The sequence below is a fragment of the Gorilla gorilla genome, chromosome 4, assembly GCF_029281585.2.
Source record: "Gorilla gorilla gorilla isolate KB3781 chromosome 4, NHGRI_mGorGor1-v2.1_pri, whole genome shotgun sequence".
Taxonomy (NCBI): Eukaryota; Metazoa; Chordata; class Mammalia; order Primates; family Hominidae; genus Gorilla; species Gorilla gorilla.
In genome coordinates this window covers 107,686,491-107,699,906 of record NC_073228.2, presented here as the reverse complement: position 1 = coordinate 107,699,906, position 13,416 = coordinate 107,686,491, and the positions used below count along the sequence as shown (strand labels likewise).

At 35.3% G+C, this 13,416-nt stretch overlaps 1 long non-coding RNA gene across 1 annotated transcript; it reads left to right on the top strand.

Moving 5' to 3' along the window:
- Positions 1-1,509: 1,509 nt before the first annotated feature.
- Positions 1,510-12,392, top strand: LOC129533477 (uncharacterized). Its single transcript, XR_008679742.2, has 3 exons — positions 1,510-1,567; positions 6,426-6,552; positions 10,912-12,392. It is a non-coding gene; the product is annotated as an uncharacterized lncRNA (long non-coding RNA).
- The last annotated feature ends 1,024 nt before the right edge of the window (positions 12,393-13,416 follow it).

Sequence of the window (13,416 nt, the reverse complement as noted above, 5' to 3'; positions counted from 1 at the left end):
TAGGTAAAAATATGGGAATGAATCTTGTTGCAACTTTAAAAAAAACGAGTGGACTGTCCTCAAGCATAGTAATCTAAGTAATGTATCACAAAAAAATTAATTAATCTCTGAACCATGCACACACAGCTTTGATTTACCAACAAAGCAATGCATTTTCTAAACCCAAGATGTTTGTTTTTAAATACTGTGAGAGTCAGGATGGGACCAGGCTTGGTGGCTAACACCTACAATCTCAGCACTTTGGGAGGGTGAGGTGGGAGGATCTCTCTTGAGGCCAGGAATTTAAGACTAGCCTAGGCAACCTAGTGAGACCTTGTCTATACAGAAAAAAAAAAAATTTAAAATTAGCTAGGCATGGTAATGTGCACTTGTAGTCCCAGCTACTCCAGTGGCTGAGATGGGAAGCTCACTTGAGCCAGGAGTTGGAAGCTACAGTGATCTGTGATCATTTCACTGCACTCCAGCCTGAGTGACAGAGCAAGATCCTGTCTCAAAACAACAACAACAACAGAAACATAAAAAATATAAATACAATCAGAGCCAGGATAAATACTTATAGAATTAATGAACAAATTAATCTTTTTATTGTTGCTGTTACCTTAAATCCTTTTTTTTTTTCTTTTTTTTTTTTTTTTTGAGACGGAGTCTCGGCTCTGTCCCCCGGCTGGGGTGCAGTGGCAAGATCTCGGCTCACTGCAAGATCTCGGCTCACTACAAGCTCTGCCTCCCAGGTTCACGCCATTCTCCTGCCTCAACCTCCAGAGTAGCTGGGACTACAGGCGCCTGCTACAACGCCCTGCTAATTTTTTGTATTTTTAGTGGAGATGGGGTTTCACTGTGTTACCCAGGATGGTCTCGATCTCCTGACCTCGTGATCCGCCCGCCTCGGCCTCCCAAAGTGCTGGGATTACAGGTGTGAGCCACTGCGCCCAGCCCTTAAATCCTTTTATCTGAAATAATTTAAAGGTGACAGGTATATAAATTGGCAGAACTACATAATTTTAATTAAAAGTATTATTTGATTTCCCTTGATGAAGCAGAATGTCTTCCTCTAAATTCCCAAAATATCAAATTAATATCTTAATTGTCTAACTTCCGCATTCTCTTTTGTAGTATAGGTGTTTACTTATGCATTTTATTATAATTTCCCTACTGCTAGTTCTATGAGTTTGTGATCTGTGCCTTATTCATCTGTATATTCCCTAAGAGCAGAGTTAAATTATTTTTTAGAACTGGTTTTATAAAAATACAGTAAGTAAAAGCATTCCCTCAAAGTTCTAAGAATATTTTGTGGACTCAATCAACATTTATTAGAGTACTATAAAATATTTTTCATTTTATGAAACTAGGATTGTGGAAACCTGCATTCCGAAGCTCCACCTCACGAGTGGTCTGTGATCAACAAATATCAACCTTTTATGTATTCTCAGTATTTTCTTTGAATACAATGCTTTCTTTCTTCCGTGCAATTGAATTCTGTCATCATCCCTCTGCACATTCCAGATGGGTGGAGCTAGGGAAAGCCTTCATGGAAAGGGTTTCATCTTTCTGAACATTCACCACAGTGGTAAGTTCTATAGCAAAAACTTTCTTGGATTTTGTTGAGTTGTAGTTTTCTTTTTAATAATGATATAGTTAATCCATTAAAATAATAATGTTACAGCAAATCTGATTTCATATTTCTTTTCCTAAAGTAGAAAATTCTCAAGTTGTTTAGTGAAGTGCTAAATGCTTTATATTGACAGACTACCGCTGTTCAGCAATCTATATTTGCAGCCTGCCAAACGAAAGCAATAGTTGGATCCTCTTTGTTGTTCACGGTACTTTAAATTACAAATGATGTTGATTTTAATCGTCTTTGCTCTATTCACTCACAAAGCTGGATGCTGTACAAGTCAGCTCTCAGATTTTGTATAAAATACTTTTTATTGGGCTTAGCACTTGCACAGCACTTTACACCTTCAAAATACTTTGTAAACATTAACTAGTCAATTCTTACAAAAAAAAAAGGAAGAAGAAAACAAATCCTGATGGTAGGTGTAAATCAGGTCTAGAGAAAAGAGTTTTTCTATAGCTTAAATTTGAAGGCAAGGTATTTATTCGGCTGTTTATTTTTAAACCAATAGAGTATATTTCAGGAAATGATGATCAGTTCTTCACTTTCCATTACAACAAAGCACATAATTTCAATTTTATTAATCATACAAAATATAGAAGTATTAATATTATTAATGACCAGTAGAACGTATGCCATATGACAAAGTTCCTAAATATATTGAATGCAGCTTTGGACCCTACACAAAGAAAATGTTTCGTGACAGTTAATAAAACTCAACTTGTCTCAGAGGATTGACATGTATGGGTCACTGCTTCTTTCTGTCCTGTAAGTAGCAACAGCTTCACTGGTATAGATACAGGTAAGACTAGCTTGGTCCAAACCTAAATGAGTCCCCAAGTTCACATTAAATATATAAAAATATATAGCACAGCAGGGTCAAACTAATGTATTATTTAAAGAGGGCACTATAAATTTTGTGTCTGCTTTTCTAAGTAAAATATATCTTCTGGCTTCATTGGTTCTGCTCTTCCTCCATTCACTTTTATAAAAATTCCCTCATTTTAGCCAATGCTTTCAAAAGGAAAAGTTTGTATATTCCTCTTGGAAAATAACATGCTTACTCTGATCATAAAAGAAACTCCATGATAAGCCTAAAATGTTATTAATAGTAAATGTTGTATTGAGTATTGATTGGGGATTTTTCAATCATGTCATAATGAAAACGAAAAAAATTGTAATTTTGCCATTTAAAAATTTGGAAATTGAAAACAGAAAGACAAAGGTCATATCAAGAAAAAACTTCAAGGCTGAGGTTATGGAGGGAAACAGTTACAATTTGATAGCTGATTGTGCTGTGACCATAACTCAGAAAGCTGTCTGTGATATATATTAAGGAAAGCCTGCACTATATTTTCAACAATTAAACAACTAGAATGCCATAAAATATACTCTTAAAAAATTTAGACAAATTAAATTTAGCAGAGTTTGAGCAAATAATGATTCACAGATCAAGAAGCACTCAGAACCAGAAGAGGTTCACAGAGCTCGACCCAGCAATGTGGGCAGGCAATATTTATAGACAGAAAAACAAAGTGACATACAGAAATAGATTGGTTATGGCTAGGTGTTTCCCTTATATGAGCCTGGTCTGAATAGTTGGCGGCCTCTGATTAGCTGAAGTGTGGCTGCTGTGGTTGGCTGTGACTCAGCTATTTGTTATAAGAATATACTCTTAATTTAGGTTGCAGTTTGTTTACATCCTTAAGTTAGGTTGCAGTTTGCTTATATACTAAGTTAGGTCATAGTTTGCTATCCACAGAGACAGCTTTAGGCCAAATTTAATTTTATTTCACATTAGTCACAAAAGCTATATGCCTAAAGGTTTAGATTTTAATTAGGAAACACTGCAAGTTTACTGACGTATTGAAAATAATGTTTTTACATTCCTTAAGAAATCTTTATCAAGGGAGGGCAAGTTAGAGACTGAAACTTGAGATAAGTTACTGAAATTGCAAAACAAAAGCTACGGATAAACCAAAGTGATCTCACAATCTTCAGACTCCTTTCTTCTGTGTAAGCATCACAAGATTTACTTATGATAAATTAATGGTAATATTATGCACATCCATCAGAGTTTGTGACATATTTAGGACAATTTTTTTTTTTTTTTTTTTTGACAGAGTCTCGCTCTGTCTCCCAGGCTGGAGTGCTCGGCGCGCTGCAAGCTCTGCTCACTGCACTCTGGCACCGCCTCCCGGGTTGTCGCCATTCTCCCGCCTCAGCCTCCCGAGTAGCTGGGACTACAGGCGCCCGCCCCCGCGCTCAGCTAATTTTGTTTTTGTATTTTTAGTAGAGATGTGGTTTCACCGTGTTAGCTAGGATGGTCTGGATCTCCTGACCTCGTGATCCGCTTGCCGCGGCCTCCCAAAGTGCTGGGATTACAGGCGTGAGCCACCGCGCACGGCGCACATATTTAGGACAATCTTAAAAAATGCAAAAAAAAAAAAAAAAAAAAAAAAACCAACCATATACTAATGCAGTAGGATTTTTACATTGGATTTTTTATCTTGTTAATATCATCAATATTATTACCTTATCATGTTTGGGTATCACTGCAAAAACATTATTTGATTTTTAAGGTAGGGTATTTGTTTTTGCACACATAAAGAAGACTAATGTTCCAAATAGAAAAAAGAAGCTGTAATAAACTTTAATATTAAAGTTTAGGAGAGCAATATTAACATTCTGGAAACTAATCTGTTTCTATGAATTCATTATATGACATCTAAAAGTAAATTTTAGAAATCCCTTTGGACAATATTTTATGTACACATTTTAATTCCTAAATCACTATTTTAAACTTTCCCTTCAGAAATGTATCTCTTCTCAGATGCCAACTCTTTACCATGTACTCAAGAAAGAGGTTAAATAGATCGGATAATAAATTTGGAATTAAGCTGAAAACAAGCGATCACTTAGGATGTGATTTCTGTAGCCCCAAGAAAGACCTCTGACTAAAAATAAATAAATAAAAATACCCTTTCCTGGTCTCAAATGCCTCAATTTCTACAACTTCGGATTTCTAGGTTGACTATTTTGTTAAGCTGTGAAATTCTGGAGCCACCAAACAATGTTATTTACTTGACAGATTCTGCCTAGTAATTGTCTAAGATACAGATGAAAATTGATCACTAATGAAGACCGTTAACTCAAAACCTGGCCATATCTCGTATAACAAGGTATGGCACAGTTTCTATTTTATAGCTTCCACATATACCTTGATGGGAGATTGTCATTGACATAATAAAATGTGAAACAGCAGGAAAATATTATAAGCCAAAGAGGTAGCCTATTTTAACAACCCGCTGTCAGGAAAATTTTCCGCACATCAGACCTAAATCTCTCCATCAACAGCTAAGTACATTTAAGGGCATTCTCAGTTGTTCTTTTGGCTGATTTCCTCTTTTTCTTATGGTTAGGACTTTATATTTTCAAAGAGCTTTTCAACCACATTTACTAGTGTTTCTTCACAAATATGCCTGCAGTTTAATACTTTTTTCCACTATTTTACAAATCCTGACGTTGGAGCACAGAGATATTAAGAAGTATGTTCAAGGTTACACAGCAAGTTAAAAGCCCAGCAGGGAATAGGTTACACAGCACCTGAGTTTTCAGACTGCTGTTTAGCCAACTGGGCCACTCTCACACGATGCTCATGACACAATGAATGAAGAAAGAGAGAAAAAAAAAACTTGAACTAGAAAATGAAATTATGAAAACAGAAAATGTATTATTATTATAATCATAATTACTTTTTCCACAGATATAAATAAACCATGATGCAATGCTTATCATGCAGCCTCTGGGTAGACTTGCAGACTGATTAATCTACCCTTGTCTGTCTTCATACTCTTTTACCCATTTTTATCAGGGCATAAAATAAGTTAGGAAGTAGATCCTATATCTGCTGGCCAAAATGAGGCATGTTCTATTGCCTCATTTTTGGGTCTCATAAATATGGAATTTTTTCAGGGGTATGTCTAAGCTCTTCTGCTCAACCTCCTCCCAGCTCTGTATTTCCCAGTCTTCATGATGGGTATCAAGAAAAGGGAAAATAAGAAAGACTTGGCATTTGAGTTTTGAAGGTTAGAGCTACATATTTGATGATCAAGAGCTCTCGAACTGCACCTGGATACTAATTCTGAATGGAAACTTACAATTGTAAAGTAAGAAATATGACGAAGTGGTGAAACAGCAGAAACCTCAACAACTCCCACATAAAGATGTTTCTATACTTAAATCTAATCGGAGAGGCCTCATAATTCCTAAGATTCCTCAGTCAAAAGGCATTCTGGAATGCCATTAATGTGTCAAGATCTGAGGTAGGTGGTAGGGAACAGCCACAAAAAAAGTTCTATTCAAGAGCAATAACCTAATTCTGTTTGAAGTGTCAGAAGGGTCTTCACAGAAGAAACGATATTTGAAGCTGAGACTTGAAGGACACATAAGAGTTAGCCAGATTGAAGAGGACAGGGAGAAGAGTTTTCAGGCTTTGGGGATCAGTACATGCAAAGGAACAAAGGCTAAAAGGGGCATAGGACCCTGAAGTTATCATAAAAGGCCAATAAAGCTACAGGAAGAGACAAAAAGATGACAAGTGAACTTTGAGGGGTAAGCAGGGAACAGGACATGACAGGTCCTATAGGTAATGATGAGTATTTTTTTTTTCACTTTATTCTTATGCCACAGAAAGCCCTAATACATTTTAAGAGGGAAATAATACAATTATATTTAAAATTTTTTAAAAATCACTCAGGTTTCTGCATGTATTATCTGTTTTTCATGTTCTTTTCATGTCCATTTGCAGGTGGACAAATCCTTTTTGTGTGAGGAAGATGTGGCTGTTGGGAGAGTCAAGTAATTGAATGACGTGAATTTCCTGGAGTTTCCATAAGTTCCTGTAAATTTAGCCTCCAACTGAAATAAACCAACTGGTACTCTTGTGAAATTCAAAATTGTGCTATCATCAGCTAAGCTGAATGAAAAGAAATTAGACATGAAAGTCATAGGCAGCCCTTTTTAAAATTGTATCTTTTATAGAAACGTCATTATATGGAACAATTGGAAGAAGCAAACTTATTTGAATGTGCATTTTTAAGGCAGTTCAACAAAAGCATAACTAGCAGAAGTACAAAAAATTCTGAATCAGTTAAAAGACTATCCTCAGAATATGAGATTAAAATCCACATACAAGCCATGAAATAAAATTCAGAAGTATGAACTATAGCATAACATACAATTGATATTCCAACTCATTAAAATAATATCTAAGACTAATAAAATACTACTTTAAACAACTTATCAAAGTCATCCATTCTTTTGTAGCATGCCTTTATAGTTGCATCATAGTCATCAAATATAAGTAACATTAAACATTTAATTACAAGTAACTCGTAACTCAGCCCAGAGCATATGCCCAGCTTTTTATTTAAATTTGTATTTAGTTTCACTTAACCTTTTAACCTTTTGAATTAATAGCAAATATGTCAAGGCATTAATAACTTTTTTTTTTTTTCGAGATGGAGTCTTGCTCTGTCACCCAGGCTGGAGTGCAGTGGCACAATCTTGGCTCATTGCAACCTCCACCTCTGGGTTCAAGTGATTCTCTTGTCTCAGCCTCCCAAGTAGCTGGGACTACAGGCGTGTGTCACCATGCCTGGCTAATTTTTGTATTTTTAGTAGAGACAGGGTTTCACCATATTGGCCAGACTGGTCTCCGCCTCCCAAAGTGCTGGGATTACAGGCGTGAGCCACCACACCCAGCCCTTAATAACATTTTATGTAGATTGTATTTTAACATTTACCAGGCCTAAATAAAATGTCCCTGCTTTGGAAGATATTTTTTTTAAGCATAAAATGATGAATTAGCAATTCCCTATAATAAAGTGATTCATGTTTATTACTTTTTTTCATAGCAATAGAAATTCAAGCAAAACTATCACAATAATCTATTTTAAAAGTCACTTAACGACAATATAAGGATCAGAATTGATTTTTGATGCCTAGCTCCTTGTATTGATTTCCTAAATTATTCTGATCAAGAACAGCCATTAATCAGAAAAGTCTGAAAAACATTAAGATCTAGTTTTTCAGACTACTAGAATATTCTAAAATTCCGAAAAAGAAAGAACAAAGATTCTAATTTCAGAGGCTTTTAAAATGCCTAATTTCAGTAGGTCTCAGTTATAAAGATTCCATTTTAATAGCATGGGTAAAATAAAATACGTTTTGCTAGCACCTACTGATGCAGATGTGCAACTGAAGTAAAAGAATATACTTTGAAAAGTGTAAAATGGCATGTAAATAAAAAGTATTATAAATCACATTTCATAAACTCAGTTGATCAAGAAATGTAATTATAGTTTTCTATAAAATAATTTTATTTGGAGTCCAGATTCCTCCCTGTGGTAGAACTTAATCTAGGCAATTCACCACCATCTCCCCATTCTCCTATTTCCTACTTCTGGGATGTGTTCACAGATCAAAAGAATGAGCGCGCAGTGTAAAGGTGTACTTTGCCGGGATCGTTAGGTATGCCCTGAGCATCTACTGAGATGCCTCTGGTCACATCGTGCCTTCAATCTTAGTTCATGCACATTATTCTAAATCATCTGTCTTTCCAAACCATCAAGTCAAGCCCAGCTTTTCCTAATATATTAGTATCCTTCTGTGGTCCATAGGACTATTCTTTGACAAGCACCACTAAAGTCTGTGGAGCCAAGTTTCTGTCTATTCCTCTGCCACTTGTGTGCATCTTCCACCCCTCCCAGGCTATCACAGGTGCCCAGAAACTCTGCCAAGTTTTTCTAAGACCTTCTCTACTCAGGGCTTGTTTCCTGATGCCATGTTGCTACCTCCCTGAGCATTACCCTGAAATGAGGAAAAAATAAAGTCCTGGGACCACTTGTACATGCACCCTACTTAGAATTTCTGTCTCCATTCCTCCGGCTCAGGCTGGGAGATGTAGTGTGAGGCCCTTCTTCTCAGATACCCACCACTGTCTAAACTCTACTATATTTGTCTTGATACCCTCTTACCATGTTGTTATGGAATCTCCTTTAGCCTCAGGGAAAGAAAACCTTGTTCTTATAATAGGTAAGAACTTTAATCTGCCAAATCTATATTATCGAAAAATCCTCTACTTATTAACCTCATTCAACTCAGCAATTCAGGCATAATTGCAATCATTTTAGGCTTCTTTACCCAGGATTGCATTAGATTTCAAGAGGCTGTGCCAGGGCGGGGAGGACAACCATCTCAACAGAGACTTCAGCTGCATTTAACTCCAGTAGGTCCACAAACATCAGTCCATGTAGGTACAATTAAACCAGCCCTTTTCCAACTGCAGGGCTTCTTCAGACACTCCTGTCCATTCATTTACTTATATGACTTGGCCAGAGACACAGGGGCTCATTCTGTTATTTGGGGCCCATACTGAAGCATGAAACTTCCGCACTCCATCTGTTTATCCCTGACCAAACATGTCTTACAGCCTTCTCTGGGTCCTGACATTGTCTGTGCTTTATGCAGAAAGGGAAGGACGAGTCATCTATGTCCCCAAATTGCCCCAAAACATTATTGCTTCACCCAGGCCCATGCCTGGCAAGCAATGGTTCCCAACCCCTTTTCCTTAGGAATCCATCCTATCTACATATGTATTATTTTGTGGCACAATTATTCTTCTTCTTGGAGTATAGGAGGTAAAAAGGAGCCATAACACTTGGCTATCAATTTGAATTGGCTACTTGAATGTGAAAATTCAGAATTAATGTGCTTTGTTTTCTCTGCTTTCTGTGGTCTTATCCCTTTTCTGAAACAAGGAAGGTGAATGCTGAGCTTCTGAATGAAGAAAGTTTCCGTAGGAGATGGAAACTGTTAAAAATAAGTTATAGATAACAATTCAAAATATCATGCTATTGCATCATTATTCTCCTCTTTATGTGGGTTTTAGTTACTCCACTCAGAAACATAAAATTTATTTTGTATTCAAATTGATTAGTCCTTTTATTTTCTTTATGATTTTTACCTTTGGAATTTTTCATGGGATCAGTAACCTGGTTTACAGAAAACAGTATTAAATAGGTTGAGGAAAGCTAGGCTACATTAAGTAAACTGTCTTCCTTTTAGTTCTTTAATATTAAGGAATAAAAATGCATGGCACACACAATAAAGACCACACTAAGTAGATGACAAATATGAAGATTTGTATAAATTATAAGGTTTTATATAAATATTATATTATTATTATCTGAGCTCCTAGGAAATATATGTCCTCAGTGATCTAAATGGTATTATCATTGTCAGTAGAAAAGGGAGAGGAAACATTTACCAGTTTAGATAAAATGAAAAAAAAAAAAATATATATATATATAGAAAACTGCATCTTTTTGTTCCAAACACAAACCATCCACAAACACATCAAAAGTGTTCTGATTCCCTACCTGTGCAATAGAATATATAAGAAAATGTAATGTTCCCAGTAATTCAGCGTATAACAAAAGCTATATGTTATTTATCTTTAGCTACCGTTGTTCTTTCAACTTGGTCATAAAATATATAGATCTAGCCATTAGTATATTGTGATTTCTCTGTCTTGACATTGTTATCTTGTACGCAAAATATTCTCATATTGAATGTTATTCCAATGGTATGTTTTTAACATTTGAAAAAGTACAGGACAATGACAGGAGAGCTGGAGTCAAAAATCCCTGAGCAAACAAGGATGTTCACCTACATCTCCAACACTGAATTGAAATTGCAGGCTTGACTAATCATTTGCTATTCCAGTCTTGAGTCTTCCTAATTATAGTGATAAAGATAAAGTAAAAAGCACCTGAAGCAGACATAGCAGGACTTTAACTCCAAGACTGCCCTGTTTTTTTTTTAATAGCTTTATAAGTTCAATGTGCACTTAGCTTTCCATAAGAATCACTTATCTACTAGTTAATTTCCAGTCCTCAAGAAATGCAGAGAAATTGGGATGGCCTTAGCATAAATTCTCCTCTTTCACAAGACATAACTAGAAAAAACCCATAGGACAATTGTGGTTTTTGAAATAAAAGTAGTCAAATTACACTGATATATAAAGAAATGGCAATTTATGTTTGATGAGGTATACATCTTTATAGAATGGATTGAAAACGATCAATATTAATGTGATCTAGATTACATGAAACTCCAAATTTATTGTGTAATTACATACTTAAATATCATACCAACACTTTGTTTTGTTCATTTTTAAGGTTATCGTATTTTTATAGAAAAAAAAAACTTAAATTTCCTCTTTCTTCCAGAATGTGAGACATCAGACCCTAAAGAAACAAAGTTGTTATTTCTGTGGAAGACCAGCCAACCTATTCTCACAGCTGAAACAAGGGATCTGGCCTGCAAACAGAGTGTTAAGGCATTCTCCAAGTTTCAAAACAAGAGTACACCATTTTGAAGGCCTATAAACAGAAAGAATTTTTCAAATATTAATTCAGTAATGACCTCCGTCTTTGGAAAAGATAATTGCAATGTGTTACTGCGAACCAATTTAAACCTGTATTTCTCATTGCATTTAATATTTAATTTTGTTTTTTATCATTATATATCAACAGTTCTTTCTGGAGCAAAGCAATCCTATTTGACTTTTTTTTTTAACCTTATAGTGCACACACACATGTATGTGTAGGGTTATTTAAACAAGGAAACATTTACATCAAAATGTGCAAAGAGTTATCCTGGAATAGAAATGCTGAAAATATATTTTCAAGAAGTTTTAAAATTCTAGGCTGGCCTCAATGTATTCAGTAGCATGTCAGAAACAGAAAAAAAATTTAATCTCTCCATTTGCTTATTCCTATTAACATATATAGAAAAAAAAGTTGCTCTAAACCTAATGCCTATGCGATATGTTTGTTTCCTGATGCTGACGATAAATCATAACTGGGCACTTGGTTATATTTTTTAATGTTCTACATTTCTAGCACTGCTACTGTGTTCACAATGAGCTTCATATCTGACAGTAATTTTATTTTCAGGTTCAGTCATATGATGCCTTTCTATAGGAATAGGTTCTATCACAGGAACAAATTATTCAAATCTAGTTTAACGGACTCAGCAATTCTCCTCAGTTTTATCTTGGGCATTTTGTATTCCTTTGCCTAAACCTAGTGGCTATGTAACAATTCAATTACCAAAGTCCTTCATCCAGAAAGTGCTGTTGATTTCCAGTAATTCTTATTCTGTTTGATTTCTTTTTCTTTCCTCCTAGTTTAACACATGCCAGTTGGAGTCGACTGAGTTAAAAATCTTGAAATAAGCCTGGCACTGTGTCAGTACATAGGTTAAAAAATGAAACAAAAAAATGTAATAAAATATACACTAGAAATGGAAAATAAGATTAGCAGTGGCATTTCTTGTCATAAGGGCATTTTCTGTCTATGCACACAAAATAAAACCAGCTCAGTGTAGCTGAAGAAGAGAGGAAAGAGAGAGATGGTATAAATTGAAAGATGAAAAGGCAGAGAGTGAGTGTACAGAAGCGTGTTGAGAGCATGCAGTCAGCTGGCAAGAAAAGGCAACTCGAAGAGCCTCAGAAGGTAAAACCTCAGTTGGCAGATAAAGTGGGTAAGAAGCAAGTTTTGAAATAAAATAGCAATAGCATAAGCAACTTGAAGGAAGATGAAAAGAGCAAGGTGATAAAAGTATGCAAGAGTCTTTGGAGATTATTAGTAATTTTAGGGAATTACCATGATGAAAAGTTATAAGGGAAAAAGACTTTACATATTCTTTAATAAAAGAAAATTACCTGTCAAAATCTGTCTGCATAGACACTAGTATTAGATTCTTGTTCTTCAAGAAAAAGGCATGTCTGCTGGTCAGATTGAGGTTCATCTATCCTCTATTTCTCTAAATAATGTTTTTCTGATAAAATATGCAAATACACACATACACATATATATTTTGTGTGTATATTATGTGTATATGTGTGTGTGTGTGTACATACTTATACATAAACACTCTGGAACTAAAATTTCAAAGAAAGTCAAAGAAAATAGACAATAGTGGAACTCCACAAAACTTACCAGTAACTGAAATAGTGTAACAATTTAAAATTAATTCCCATAAATCTTCTACATACATTAATTATATCTACAAATAATAAATTAATTAAAGATCAGCAATTATCTGATTAAATTATTCCATACAATAGGTACATTTAGATAAATCAGATATATATTTGGAGAGGAGACCTGAGAAAACTTCCCTTTGTCAATGTTGATTAAATTAATCAAATAATGAGTTTCTACTTAAAATGTGACAAGTGCCCACAGACCCTCTTAATGATTCCCTTTAGTATCTGCATACCAAGTAATAGAAATACATATAGGTAACATTTTTGGACATGTCTATCCTATTTTGTACTTTTGTATTCTGTAAAGAATCTTAATAATAGCCTTCTTTAGAAAGAGCACTGTGGATTTCAATACATCGTCATAGAAGGTTAATAAAAATATCAAAAATTATTTGGCCCTTACTATGAAGCAGATGCCTTTACTGCAGTTGAAAAAACATAGGACTGGGAAGTTACCTCACTCTTATGCCTCCTTTATGTGTAGATTTCAGGTAGATTATATAAAGTATTTCTACATACCGGCCAGGCATGGTGGCTCACACCTGTAATCCCAAAACTTTGGGAGGCCGAGGCAGGTGGATCACGAGGTCAGGAGTTCGAGACCACCCTGGCCAACATGGTGAACCCCCCTTCTCTACTAAAAATACAAAAATTATCTGGATGTGGTGGCACCTGCCTG